Below are 16,086 nucleotides of genomic sequence, written 5' to 3'. Positions count from 1 at the left end.
CACCTTACCAAATATGATGTCTTTCTCCAGTGACTGGTCCCTCCTGACAATATGTCCAAAGTATGAGAGATGAAGTTTGGCCATCCTAGACTCCAAGGAGAACTATGGCTGCACTTCTTCCAACACAGATCTGTTGGTTCTTTTGGAAGCCCACCTATGGTTCTCATTCCAGTGCTGATCCTAAAGCACCACCAGTGAATAAGGAAGACTGTCCAGCTTTTGCATGCATATGAGGTTATAGAAAATACCATGGCTTGGGTCAGACGCACCTTAGTCCTCAAGATTTACAGCCTCCGAAATACAGGGTTGCTATGAGTTAGAATCGACTCTATGGCCGTGGGATTTTAACACAATTATTAATACATGAGGACTCCTGGTGGTGCTTTAGGATCAGCACTGGAATGAGAACCATAGGTGGGTGGCTCAAACCCACCAGTTGCTCCTCAAAGCCCTATACAGGATAGCTATGACCTGAACCAACTATCAGCACTTAACAACAATAAATATATGAACTGAAAGATTCCCATGTGTATTTTGAGAGAATTAATGCTTGTTTCCAGTTTGAATTTGCATATGAGCAATTGATGGTCTGTTGCACAATCTGACCTGGCCTTGTTTTGACTGATAATATAGAGCTTTTCCATCATTTGTTTATGAAGATGTAGTCAATTTGATTTCTGTGCATTCTATCTGGCAAGTTACATGTGCATAGTCGTCTCTTATGCTCTTATGTTGTGTCTTTGTTGCTAAGTGTTGTCGAGTCAGTTCTGACTCATAGCGACCCTGTATTGGGTTTCCAAGGAGTGACTGGTGGGTGTGAACAGCTGATCTTGTGGTTAGTCTAATGTTCTACAGCACCTAGAATATAGCAAACTCTCAGTAATCAACAGCTCTTGTTATTGATATAGGTGCAAATTAGATCTCAATTTTACTTAAAATCTCTTAGGTTCCTGGGTGGAATAAACAGTTTACACTGGTCTTCTAACCTAAAGTTTGATAGTTCAAGTCCAACCAGTGGTATCATGGAAGAAAGGATTAGCAATTTGATTTTATAAAGATTACAACGAAGTTACCTCTATTGAATGGTTCTGTTCTGTAATGTGTGGGGTGGTCATAATGCAACAGGTTGTTTTTGGTTTGTTTGTCCTTTTAATCTTAAGTAAGTTTCTATGCCTGTCCAGGCTGTAGTCTCCTCACTTATAAAGTGAAGTGTAGTAGAAGCTACCTTATACAGTTATTGCTAGAATTAAGACAAACCATTTAAAATGAATACACTTGGCACCTACAGGAAACAATATCACCCTATCTTCTCTTCCCCTGATAATTACAATCCTAGCAAGAGACTACCATCATGAATGATACCTCTTGGAATGATTATTCTGCTACTATATAGATTCTTTCGGTATTTCTCTCCATCTCTTAGAAACTTTGACTTTTTTTTTTACCATACCCAGAACTAGCCTTTCCTGTGAAATAATTGCATAAGAGCTGGGTCTAAAGTTTTTCAAGAAGACCCCTCTTCTTCTAAAAACATCTCTACCACAGAGTTCACAGTCTTACTATTAGCAGTTTATTTCACCATGTCCTTTATGAAACAATTTTAGTTTAACTCTTCAGTTGGATTGAGTTACAAAATGTTCCTTCTTGACAAGAAAAAATCATCAGAATCCTATAAAAGACTGGCCGTTGAAATAAATGAGGAGCAAGGGCATAAAGGAAAAAGCTCTAAGAGGAAAAGCAAGGAGAGGGAAGGGTTCTAGAATTAGAACCTTTCCTCTTTCCCTGTCTCCCTGTTTTTCACTCCTTCCCTTTATTCTTACTCCCTTCCTTCCTTTTGTCCATATAAACAACCTCTATCTACATTATCTCTCTACCTGGAGTGTTGTAAATTGTTTCCCATTTCCCCTTCTTAGTTTCAGATGCCATTTTTATTGCATTTGCAATCCATATGCTGACACAGCAGCATTCTCCCTCCCTCCCTTTTCCCATTTATATCAAAAAGCATGCAGAAAATTCATCCTGCTCAGTGTCAAATGCCAGATCCACTTTGGATATGCATTATTTTTGTTTAAGGTAGTTTTTATTCCCACTGTCTTTCCTATAACCCCTTATCATCCACATCCACACACACATACACGTTCCTCACCATAACCTGGCCAGTAAATCAAGAAACTGTCTGTTCTTTATACCCTTTAGAGATGTGTGGAAATATTAGATGGTGAAAGCTGGATTAGTTCATAGTGAATAAGTGCCCAAAAGCTGGGAAGCATGGAAGCTTATCTGATCAAGTTTCTTCTTTTTTACCCTGAAACTTATCTCAGCTTTTGCATTTCTAAAATTGAATGAATAATTTGGTGAGAAACAGATTTCTCAGAAGATTTGCATAGTCTCCAGCTTCTGTTTAAGCTGAAATTTCAACTAAGACCACTCTTTTCTCTAGCAGTTGGGGAAATTCCTGTCCAAGTAAATAGAATGGAATTACAGCAAAAAACCACACAGCTGAAGAAAACACATGTGCTCTCAGAAATATGAAATGAGCCTGTAGTCACCTCCATCTGAGCCCAATTTAAGCATTATACAAAGATCACTGTCTACCTTTGGTATTCAGTATCACTGGACTGAGGGATATAAAGTGTCATCTAGCACATACAAGCACATAAAGTGGTGGAGAAATCTTCCAGAAGAAACTTCTCCCACACTGACCCCCTAAACAAATAATCCTTTGGAGACACCAATAATGAAGTGCTTAAGGATATAATAATTGTGTATGTGTACATCAAGTAGACTATAGTCTCTTTGAAAGAGAGTTGTGTATGTCTTATTACTATGCCTGATCCATGAATTCTCAATACCATGCACATGTCATACCCTCAGTAAATGCTCTTTGAGGTAAACTGAACAGAGTAGATGTTTGCCAAGCCATACTTAATGAGTGAAGCTCAAGATGAATAGGTTGAAGGTTCAAGTTACAACAATAAGTTGTGCTTAGAATCCACTGTGTAGTCCCAGCAGATTCAACACAGAGCTAGGGTCAATTTAGAGAAAAACTCTAAACTAAATTAAAGAGAAGAGCTGCCTTTCCTCAAAGAGCTTCTCTCTGCTCTCCACCACTCCTCCTCCTGGCATTGCTTCCCTTTTATAGCAGTGCTATTCATGTTACATTTCTTTGGGTTGTTGCTTCACTGAATTGTGCATGCAAAGCAGTTTCACCAGACTGATAGTTGAAACGGTCAATTTCTGTGCAACCAGAAAGACCCTGGGAAGCTGTCATGTTGCACCGAAACAATTTTGTTCTGACAGGAGGCCATTAGTAATGAGTTCCATCACTCCCAGAAGATTTTCCTTTCCAAGACTGTAACACAGTTATTCATTGGAACATCGTTTTTCATGGAACCCTGGAATGGAAATCAGGAATCCTAGTTTCTATGTCTGCCTCATCCTACAGTTGCTTTAGAACCTTGGACAAGTCACTAAATTTCTCAGGACCCAACCAGTAGCACTTTGAATTTGTGTTTTTTAAGTATATTATATCATTCTTTCCTCTTATTATAATTACAGCTCTTCAGGTTAAATGTTGCATGTTGCTATCCTTATTCTATAGATTCTTTAAACAGCAAATATTTGTTGAGTGAAAACAATGTGTCTTGCACTATTCTATGTGCTGGGAATGAGTAAATTTAAGACTCCAAGAGATTTGTAGAAAGGCCACCACCTAGAAATGTTTGCTGCCAATAATGGTAAGAGAGGCAAGTTGAACCATTCTCACTGAAAACAACTAGAAAGAAGGTGTGAAATATAAAAAGAATCTTCTTAAAAACACTGAGGAACTAACAAGCTCCCAACAAATTGCTCAGACAAAATCTAGAAGGAACTGAGAACCTATAAAAGTAAGCCAGCAAAGCTGCTTGCTCTCTGAGCGTATCTGCCTAGCTGTATGAACAGTAAACTTATTTGCAGTTTGGTGGCCTTGAAGAAAGAGGAGAAATGAAAGTCCAGGATTCTTCTGAAGCAAGATGTCTGGCAACCCCTCCACATTATGATAAGACCACCAAAGAAATACAATCTAAGGAGGTGGTAGTGTGCCATGGAGTCAGTTCCGACTCATAATGACCCTGTATAGCATTCCCAAGGCTGTAAATCTTCATGGGCATGGGAACAGAAAGCCTTACTTTTCTCCCATGGAACTGCTGGTAGAATTGAACTGCCTACCTTGTGGTTAGGAACCCAACACATAATCCACTATGCTAACAGAATTCCTTACAATTGCTAAAGTGATTTGAAGCCCAGGTTCATGGCAACTAGGGTGGGGGGTACCAGGTACCTCAAAGCCTGAACTTTGATTAGTAGTGTCCGAGATAAGTGTTACCCCCAGCACCTGGCAAGTGTCAACAAAAATCCACTTTAGAGGAAAGGGTTAATGTACCAGACTGAAAAATCAGTTTGAACCACAAAGTCAGTGGTTCAAGCTTACCAGCCGCTCCTTAGAAACCCTATACAGAGTCGCTATGGGTCAGAACCAACTCAACAGCACTTAACAACAAATCATCATCCTATGCCTCCAGTATTTTCTATATTTAATTTTTAAAGACTTCATCTCTCATGTTTTGGACATGTCAGGAGGGACCAGATCCTGGAGAAGGGCATCATGCTTGGTAAAGTGAAGGATCAACGATAAAAAGGAAGAACCCCCAACCCAGTAGCAGCAACAATGGCTTCAAATAGAACAATTGTGAGGATGGCATAAGACTGAGCAGTATTTCATTCTGCTGAGCATAGGGTAGATAAGAGTCAGAAGAGACTTGATGACACATAACAACAACAACATGTCCAGTACACAAATATAACCAGAAAGCAAAGAGACTTGACAACATGGGCAAGATAAGCAGAAGAAAACAGACAATAGAAACAGATATACCATCTTAATTTGTGATTTATTTAGTCAAGTATATGAGTAGAGGTAGCCTGTAGTAGAATGGAGAAGCGATACAGGAAAGAGAAAACATTCAATAAAAGGCTCATTATCAAACTAGTTATCTCTGTGGAAGACTGGAGCTCAAATCTGTTGGGGAAACTGAAGAACTGATGAAAATATAAACCCCAGAATTATGAACCAGAAGGGGCAAAACTGTCCCCAGGAAATGTTAGTTATCTATCACTTTGGGTCTTCCAATTAAAGAAAGCCCTCAAGGAAACAGGGAAAAAAGAAATGATGCTGATTCTGGAAGTTAGAAATTGGACCAGCATGCATTTGAATGGTAAGGCCTGAAGGAATATGGGTGGGGCAACAAGAATATCTTCTATAAATACCAAAATTTAATATACTTGAAATATCAGACACAGTCAGTAAAATAGCATTTTTCCTACCACATTTAAAGAAATAAAAGACAAGCTAGAAAATATATGTAAGCAACAAGTACATAACAAATTTGAAGAAGAGTCAAATAAAACCTCTAAAACCTTAATTACAACTATTGAAATTAATAACTGGGTGGTTGTAAACCACATCAGACCCAGGAAAAGAGAGAATTGGAGAATTGAAAGATGTATCAGAGGTTTTATACAAAATGTAGCATAAAGAAACCAACATGCATACTATATAAAAGGTAAAATAGAAAGAAGGTACTGTGAATCTAAAGACATTTAAATTAGAGTCCCAGGAGAAATGAAGATAGAGAATAGGATGGAGCAATATCTGAAGAAACAATAACAAATAATTTTCCAGAATAAAGAATTAAGCTCAACACTTCTATCTCCAAATTGTATGTTTGACCTTGTTTACTTCCTTTTTTTTTTTTTTTTAATTTTATTTTATTGTGAATTATGTGATAGTTTACATGGGTGAACATTAGCTTTACATTCATCTATCGTATATCATTTCATTGCCATGGTTACAATCCCCTCCATGCATCATCAACCAAACAAAGATTATACCCTGAAAGCCTTCCCCCTGGTCATCAGCACACAGTCCCACTCCCTCTCTGGGTCTAGAGTCCCCATCTGTTCCCTCTCTCCACGTCATCCTCTGCCTCCATTTCTGCTATCACTGCTTCTCTGGTTATGATCCTGCATTCTGCTCTTCTCACTTGATGGACCCAGGGACAACCACTCCTAGACTGCAAAGTCAACCACTCCCCTCATTTTGCTACAAAATGTCTACCTTTACATTTCCAACCCTCACAGTCAGTCCTGATAGCAATCATTCACTATTGTGTCACATAAGTGACATCCCCATCTTCTTTCATCAGCTCCACCCAGACAGATTGGAGTCTACCTTCCTCTGCGCTCTCTGGATCTACGCTCCCTCTTGAAAGCTTGTAAGCCAGTCACTTCTTATATTTGTAGCCTCCCCGCCCCCATTTTGGGTACCCAGTGTCCAAGTTTCCCATCCTTGTCTACCCTGTGTATCGAGAGGGTGGGAATGATCCTTGCTATAAAGATGTGTTCCCTCTTTTGAGCTACTGCATCCATAGGTGTATGTCAAGTTCATCAAATTGTATCAGATTACTCTTTTTTACCTCTTCTTTCTTCTTCTAGTTGAGTTTTGATCATCCAGCCATTGAAGCCAGGTCAAGTGGGTATTATCTGCAAGTGTGGGTGTTCTTGTGCATATGCCCTCACTTCTTATCAACTGGATGCTTCACTCTCCACTCTAGTCCTCTATGGCTATGTCACTTACTCTGGACCCAGGAGCACCCAGGTCTTGCCACACTGCTGGCCAACCAGGTCTCCACCTGGATTCACAGGAGTCTTTTGAACGTGGTAGGGCTTAGCTTGCTGCTTCATTGCTGTTTTTCCCTCACTTCCCCTTATTGGTTACGAACGTGGTCACCAGTCAGATCGCATGTCTGCTCGTGTATTCCCATTGAGTTTTAGTCTTGGAAGGGGATTTTCCCTGAGGGGACCTGACCACTTGCCTTGATGTCTCCTGGGCAAGCAACTTGCTTGTTCTTGTAGTAGTCAGTTGGACTGCCATTATTGTTTTGTATTTTTCCTGTTGGTCTTTTTTTCAAGAAGTATCTTCTGTTCTTCTAGCTGCACCATCCTCCATATGTTTTTAGCTACTATAATTTTCCTAGAAATATTCAATAATATTCCTGGTCCTCCAAAGAATAGTGATGATGAAGCTTCCCAGAATATTATGGACAGAGAGGTGGTAAAGTGCTTAGTGACTTTAGAACCTTGGACAAGTTTCTAATAACTCATTACAGTGCCAAAGAATCAGTGCTATAATAAAGTGTTTAATTAAAAATAAAAAAAATAAAAGATATGGTGACCATAGAGCAGGAAGCATAGCTCTGCCAAGGGTTGCTTTAAAAGCCTTCACAATGGAGGTGAGACTTCAATTGGGTCTTAAAGAGTATTAAGGAATAAGTGGACTGTAACATGTAAGGAACATTCTAGACAGGAGAAACAAATGGTGTACAGGTATTGAGACTTTATCATTCAAGGAATGTTTAAGAAAAGTGAAGCAAGACTAATTTTCTGAATAATTAACTAAAAAGGATTGGATATCTGATCAAGGAATTTGGTCTTATCCTATAAGCCAACATTTCTCCAGATGAAATCCATTGATCCTTGGGTGGGAGGGGACTAAGGACACATAGTCAGAATATAAATCCTCTTCAGGAGGCACTTTTTATCTTTTTCTTTTTTAAAATAAAAATCTAAACAGTAAAACAACAAATAAGCAACCCTGACATAAAGATGGTGTGTATTCTAGATCCTTAGTTACTACTATATTTGGTCCCAAGGTTACATTGTAGAAGTTGACTACTCAATGGAAGTCATTTTGCAAATAAGTGATCACACTGTCTATAAAGTTGTCAAAAGTGTCAGGGCACATGATATATTAGAGATTACATACCTCACCTAAAATGTCATCAAATCTTATCTTAAGAAAAGCAATTCTGTGAAGTCCTAACAAAACACTGCTCCACCAGTTTGTAATCCTGACCTGAAATAATAGTTTTTATGTTTTAGTGTGTTGGTAAGTATATTTGATTATATGGGGTTAGACTAACACATTGCAATGGCAAAATGACATTCAACCTACACTGAATTTATTGTATTCATGGTGAATCCTTTTACCATCTATAATGACAAAACCTTTATTTCTAATTGAAAATTGAAACAAAACATTTTTTAAAAGAGAAACAAACCACTGTTGTACCACCAAAAAACTCATATAAATTGGTTCCTTAATTTGAAGGTTTTGGGTCATAGTTTCATGAGACATTCCAGTTGACATGGATTGAATTGTGACTCACTGAAATATGTGTCTGCTTGGCTGGGCCATGATTTTCAATGGTTTGGCAGTTATATGATAATCCCTCATCATGTGATCTGATGTGATAAACCAACAAGAGGACTAAGGGTGTTATACATCACCCTCACTCCAATCACAACATTAATCTGATGAGTTCTGGTGTGGCACTGTAGGATAAGCACTGGACCATAGATCAGTTTGAAATGTAAGGTCAGCAGTTCAAACTCATTAGCAGCTCTTCAGAAACCTTATATAGGGTGGCTGTGAGTTGGAATCAACTCTATAGCACTTAACAACAAGGGAGATTCCCAAGGGTATGGCATGCAACACCTTTTATCTTACCAGAGATAAAAGGAGAAAGAAGTGTATAGAGAACAGGAACCTACTACCATCAAGAAAGAAGAGCCAGAAGTGGAGTACATCCTTTGGGCCTGGGGTGCCTGCACTCTGGTGCTCCAAAATCCAAGGGAAGACTGATGTCAAGACACATGGTAGTTTTCAAGGAATGCTGGGCTTATAGATGCTAAAAGGAGACAAGAATCTTTTTCTAGACTAGGTGTTCTGGATTCAAACTTCGAGCTTCTCAAATTGTGAAAAAAAAAATCGTTTGTTAAAATCTTTCCATTTGTCTTATAGCAGCACTACATGACTAAGACAGAATTTGGTACCAGGAAAAGGGGGTGCTGCTCTAACAGATATGTAAAAGGCAGAAGCAGATTTGGAATTGGATAACGAGCAGAGGCTGAAAGACTAGTAAACTGCATATTAGTGAAAGCCTGGATTGCCTAGAAGAGAATGTTGCTGGAATTATGGATGTCAAAGACAATTTTGGTGAAGGCTCAGAAGGAAGTGAAGAGAGCTGTAACACCAGACACAACACAGAGAGAAAGAAGCAGAGGCAGAGAAATTGCAGCAGCAAGACCAGGAGACAAATGTATGACAGATGACATGGGAGCTGACTCATGGATTTAGAGAACTGAGGACCATCATGCAGGAGTTTTCCTGGCAAAATGTAGTGCCGCTAGGCACTTATCAGTAGAGCTGAAGAGTTTTGTAGCTCTTGCTTCAAAAGAGCAGAGGCCAGGCTGACCTCTTCTGGAGATCAATGAGCACAAGAAGCAGAGGTACTTTACTCTCAAAAGGCAGAATCATGCCCTCTGGGATTTTTAAGTGTGGGGCCAAAGTTTCCTAAGTTTCAAGGTTTCTTTTCCAACTCAGTTCCAGATTGTGGGGCTGCTGTTAAGGCGGGATCTCTACCCAAAGCTGAGGTGATAGAGTTGCCATGCACAAGGGGTAAACTGCAGCTGAGAAGCTGGGTTCACCACTCAGATGGACTAAGAGAATGGGGCTAACCAAAGTCAAGGGAGCTGAGTTGGCATTCCAGTCGTCCTGGAAATCAGAGCAGAAGCCCAAGGTTGAGAGGCCTCTGCCAAAATCCAAAGTGCCTGGCCAACACCCACAGTCTAAAGGGAAGGACCATTATCTAGATGGTCTCAAGGTACACAGGATTATTTTCAAGCCTTGAAAGTTAATGTAAATTGTTCTTCTGGGCTTTAAACTTGCTTGGTACCTGTTATCTCTTCTTTTCCTCCAACTGCTAGGAATTTAAACTTCTAAACTGTGCTTAATTGACTATGCAAAGTGTTTCGACTATGTGGATCATAACAAACTATTGATTACATTGTGAAGAATGGGTATTGCAGAACACTTAATTGTGCTCATAAGGAACCTGTACATAGATGAAGACACAGCCATTCAAACGGAATGAGGGGGGCACTGAATGGTTTAAAATCGGGAAAGGTGTGTATCTGGGTTATATTTTTTCACCATACTTATTCTGTATGCTGAGCAAATAATCTGATAATCTGGATTGTAGAATAAGAATGTGACATCAGGATTGGAGGAATACTAATTAAAAACCTGTGATACACAAATGATACAACCTTGCTTTCTGAAAGAAAAGAGGTCTTACAATACTTACTGATCAAGATCAAAGAACACAGCTTTCAATATGGATTGCATCTTAATGTAAAAAAAAACAAAAACCCTCACAACTGGACCAATAAATAACATCATGATAAATGGAGAAAAGATTGAAGTTGTGAAGACTTCATTTTGCTTGGATCCGCTAACAACATTCATGAAAACAGCAGTCAAGAATCAAATGATATATTGCATTAGGCAAATACACTGTGCAAGACTTCATTAAAGTGCTCAATTAGCAAAGATGTCAGTTTGAGGGTTAAGGTGTGCCTGACCCAAGCCATGGTGTTTTCAATAGCCTCATATGCCTCTGAAAGTTGGACAGTGAATAAGGAAGATCATAGAAGAATTGAAGCATTTGAGTATGGTGTTGGAGGAAAATATTAAAAGTACCACGGACTGCCAGAAGAACAAACAAATCTGTGTTGGATGAAGTATAGCCAGAATGTTCTTTGGAAGCCAGGATGACCAGACTTCATCTCTCATACTTCAGACATATTATCAGGAGGGACCAATCCCTGGAGAAGGACATCATGCTTGGTAGAGTGGAGGGTCAGTGAAAAAAAGAAGACACCCAACAAGATGAATTGTCACAGTGACAACAGCAATGGGTTCAAGTCTGACAACTGTGAGTACGGCACAAGACAGAGCAGTGTTTCATTCTGTTATGCATAGGGATGTTATGAGTCAGAATCGATTTGATAGCATTTAACAATAGCCTTCTAAACTGTGAGAATAAATTTATTAATGTCATTCACTTGTGGTATTTCTGTTATGGCAGCACTAGATAACTAAGACAGTGCTCCTATTTTATTTCCTATTGTTGTTGTTAAGTGCCATCAAGCTTGTTATGACTCATAGCAAGCCTGTATAGGATTTCCAAGGAATTGCTGGTGGTTTGATCTGACAACCTTGTGGCTAACAGTTCAGTGCTTATAGCACCACACCTAGCTGACTGCATAGTGCCTAAAGGTTTAAAGGCTTGCAAGTGGCCATCCAAAGCACAGCAATTGAACTCTGTCACCTGGAGCAAGAGAAGAGTAAGGAATAAGAAGAGGAAATGAAATGGGTTGCTAATTGTTTCCATAAACAATTGCTTCTTTGCCTGGAGACCAACATAATTGGATATTGGTGGGCTACTATTGCTACCATGACTGATCCTTTTCATCAGATCCTATAGAAGAATGCCAATCAAACTGGGGGAAATGTGGAAGCGAATTTTATATTATCATGGACTCCAGATTTTCTTGATCCATGAAGACTAGATGAGTCCCTGAAACTATTACCTTGATAATCTTTGAACATTAAATCAAAAACATACTCTTCTTCTTAAAACTAAACAATGTTATTGTTTTTGTTGTTAAGTACTGTTGAGTCGGTTCTGACACATAGTGACCCTGTATAGGGTTTCTGAGGAGCAACTGGTGAGCTTGAACCACTGACCTTGTAGTTCAAACAGCTTTGCAGTCTGGCACATTAACCCACAGCGCCACACCAGGACTCCAAAACTAAGCAATAATTTAGCCTAACTAGTAAAGCATATGTTTGCCTTGAGTATTGTGCTCTTTTCAGATCTACTTTTATAGGATCAGGACTTCTGGTGCAGCGCTATAGGATCAGCACTGGACTTCGAACCACAAGGTCGACAGTTCAAATCCACCTGTTCCTCAGAAATCCTATACAGGGTTGCTATGAGTCAGAGCTGACTTGACAGCACTTCACAATAGCAACATATGGGATCAAATTGACAACAGCAACTTGAAAACTTAAATAGGAAATTTAGAGGACAAATAGATTATGTTAATGGGGAAGAACAAATCAGAAGAGGAGGTGAGAATGTTTACACAACTAGAAGAATGCCGTCAGTGTAAGTGAATTGTACATGGGGAAATGTGGAATTGCTATATGCTCTGCTGGTATTACAGTCTCAAAAAAATAATAATCAGATACATTATTTTTTAATTTGTAAACTACATTTCCAAGGATAAGATTTTAGTTACTTTAATTAGACAATAAATTGAAACTTGGATGTGAGATCATGAAAACAACATTGTGAAAAGCAGTAATGTCCCAGCTTAGGTGTTTCTGACTAATAATAAACAGAGATAGGTTACTGCATAAATTCTTGTATATGCCAAATAAAGGCCAAATGACATCATGAGGCAATGTACAAAAGAAGCATTTGCTATAGTATAAATAGACTTGCCTCCAAAGTGCAGACAAAATAGAAAAACTGATAAGAAAACATGATTTATAGTACAGTCATTTTCAAAATGATCTGAATGAGTCATTTCCAGTTTTCACTGATGCCTTTTAACTTATTGCTGATTTTGTGTTGAAACCATTATCTTTTTCAACAATTAAACAAGAATCAAAAAATAACTTCAAATATTATTTTCCCACTCCAAAGTCCAGTAATATTTGTATTATGTAATCATTTAATGCATATTTCAATATGCTATAATGATGGCCTTATCTTCAAAGATAAGGATAAGGACTAAGGCATGTTATTGTTAAGTGCTGTTGAGGCAGTTCTGATTCATAGCTACAATGGGAAGGGTTTCTGAGGAGCAGCTGGCGGGTTTGGACAGCTGACCTTAAGGTTCAAACCAATATTTCAGTTCAGTGTTTCTCTTATAGCACCACACCAGGACTCCAAATTCTTTATGGGTACAGAGAGCCTCCTCTTTCTCTCTCAGAGCAGCTAGGGGTTTCAAACTGCTGGCCTTGTGATTAGCAGCTCAACATGTAACTCACATTGCCGTCAGAATTCCTTGGACTAAGGGATTGTTGTTGTTAGGTGCAATCGAATTGGTATCGACCCATAGCAACCTTATGTACAGCAGAACGAAACACTGCCAGATCCTGGGCCAACATCACTACTGTTGCCATGCTTGAGTCTATTGATGCTGCCACTTTGCCAATCCATCTTGCTGGGGGGTCTTCCTCTTTTTATTTGACTCTCCACCTTACCAAACATGATATCCTTCTCCAGTGACTGGTCTCTCCTGACAATATGTCCGAAATATGAGAGACAAAGTTTGATTATCCTGGCCTCCAAGGAGCACTCTGGCTGCACTGCATCAACACAGATCTGTTGGTTCTTTTGGCAGACCTTGGCAGTTTCAATATTCTCCTCCAACACCATAACTCAAAACCATCAATTCTTCTATGGTCTTCCTTATTCACTGTCCAGTTTTTGCATGAATATGAGGTTATTGAAAGTACCATATCTTGGGTCAGGTGCACCTTAGTCTTCAAGCTGACATGTTTGCTCTTCAACACTTTAATAAAGTCTTGTGCAGCAGATTGCCTAATGCAATACATTGTTTGATTTCTTGACTGCTGCTTCTATGAATGTTGATAGTTGATCCAAGAAGAATGAAGTCCTTGACAACTTCAATTTTTTCTCCATTGATAAGAATGGCTTATTGGTCCAGTGTTGAGGATTTTTGTCTTCTCTGCAATGAGATGTAATCCATACCAAAGGCTGTGCTCTTTGATCTTCATCAGTAAATGCTTTGAGTCCTCTTCACTTTCAGCAAGCAAGCTTGTATCATCTGCATATCACAGGTTGTTAATGCGTCTTCCTCCAATCCTGATGCCACGCTTTTCTTCATATAACCCAACTTCTCTGATTATTTGCTCAGCATACAGGTTGGATAAGTATGGTGAAAGAATACAACCTTGTCGCACACCTTTTTAAATTTTAAACCATCCACTGTCCCCATGTTTTGTTCGAACAACTGCTTCTTAGTCCAGGTACGGATTCCTCATGAGCACAATTAAGTGTTCCGGAATACTCATACTTTGCAATGCTGTCCATAGCTTGTTATGATTCAAACAATCGAAAGCCTTTGCATAGTCAATAAAGCACAGGTAAACATCTTTCTGATATTCTCTGCTTTCAGCCAAAAATCCATCAGACATCAGCAAGATATCCTTGTTCCACTGTCTCTTCTGTATCTGAGTGGAACCTCTGGAAGTTCTCTGTCAATGTATGATTGTAGCCATTTCTGTATCACCTTTAGTAAAACCTTACTCGCATGGGATATCAAAGAGTTTGTCCGATGATTTCCGAATTTCTTTGGGTCACTTCTCTTTGGAATGGGCACAAATATGGATCTCTTCCAATCAGTCAGCCAGATAGTTGTCCTCCAAATTTTTTAGCAGAGATGAGCAAGTGCCTTTTGTGCCACCTCACTTTCTTGAAAGATTTAAATATTTATTCCATCAATTTCTGGTGCCTTGTTCTTTGCCAGTTCCTTCAATGCACCTTGTACTTCCTCCTTCAGTATCATTGGTCCTTGATCATATGCTACCTCTTGAAACAGTTGAACATTAACCATTTCCTTTTGGTACAGTGATTCTGTGTATTCCTTCCATCTTCTCTTGATGCATTCTGCACCATTCAAGAATTTGCCCAGAGAATCTTTCATAGCTCACTCAAATAGGATACATAGGTTGTCTAAATAACATATTTTACTAAACAAAAGTATGTTACTTAATTCTATTATGAACAACAGTCTTAAATAAATAGAATTATCCTCTTTAGTACTTTAAAAATTTTTAAATAGTAGCATAGCAATGGACTCCAACATACCGGTGATCATTAAATTGGCACAGGACCAGGAAACACTTCTTTTCTTATATGTAAGATCTATGAGGCAAAACTGACTTGACAACCACTAACAATAATAACAATAAAATTTAAATACTGAAACATATTAAAGTACAGCATAGAAATCTAGAAAGATTCGCTTTATCTTTTTACTATTAATCTTTTATGTTAAATTAATGCTAATTCAAATAGTATTGATTTGTAATTTTGTTTATATTAAATTGTACCTTTATTTTTTTATTGAGATTTGCATATCATCTATAAGGAAGAGCTGCTCTACCTAGACTTACATGCATACATATTTCTTTAAATATTATAATATAGTTGTTGTTGTTGTTGTTGTTAAGTGCCTTTGAGCCAGTTCCAACTCAAAAGGCTTCTGAGAAGCAGCTGGTGAGTTTGAACTGCCGACCTTGCAGTCCAGTGCTGATCCAGATTCCAAATATTATAATAAATAACTGAAATTGACAGTCTAAGTCTGAAATATTTTTTGCCCTTTAAAAGCAGAACACTGTTAAGCCCTATGTTGCTACTAAAATGCTTTTTAAAATGAGTGGTGTTGTCCTCTGATGTCATTGAGTCCTTTCTGACTCATAGCAACCCTATGTATAACAAAACAAAACACTGCACAGTCCTGCAACATCATCACAGTCATCTCTGTGTTTAAGCCCATTGTTGCCAGACACTGTGTCCATCCATCTCATTGAGGGTCTTCCTCTTTCCCAATGACCCTCTACTTTATGGACCATGATATCCTTCTCTAGAAACTGGGCCTTCCTGAGAACATGTCTAAAATACAGGAGGCCAAGTCTTGCTATCTTCACTTCTAAGGACCATTCTGAGTGTAGCTGATCAGATTTCATTTTTAATTTACTCTCATACATCCTGTAAAGGTCAGCATGAAAAAGGGCAAAATCAGAGGCAGGGAGTTCAACCAGGTAACTGTTGCATAATCCAGTTAAGAGACAATAACAATTTTAATAAAGATGTGGCTTTAAGTTGGAGAAGAGAGACTTGAACTGCAACATACCCAATAGGATCCTCTGGATTACTTTCTGTCATGTAACAAGGTTTGGGATAAATTTTACAAGAACACATGACAAGAGTTAAGAAGTAGGTTTTATTGGGAAAGAGGAAAACCTTAAACTAGTTTAAGAGTATCAGAGAATATCAGAAAGATGTTTACCTGTGCTTTATTGACTACACAAAGGTTTTC

General features: G+C 38.6%; 1 protein-coding gene across 1 annotated transcript in view; it reads right to left on the bottom strand.

Annotated features, from left to right (window-relative positions):
* LOC102813070 (UPF0444 transmembrane protein C12orf23 homolog) overlaps positions 1-16,086 on the bottom strand; it is an 85,146-nt gene that overhangs the window by 10,672 nt on the left and 58,388 nt on the right. The window lies entirely within an intron of this gene.

The sequence above is a fragment of the Chrysochloris asiatica genome, unplaced genomic scaffold (genome assembly GCF_000296735.1).
Source record: "Chrysochloris asiatica unplaced genomic scaffold, ChrAsi1.0 scaffold00002, whole genome shotgun sequence".
NCBI lineage: Eukaryota > Metazoa > Chordata > Mammalia > Afrosoricida > Chrysochloridae > Chrysochloris > Chrysochloris asiatica.
This window is presented reverse-complemented; position numbering and strand designations above follow the sequence as displayed.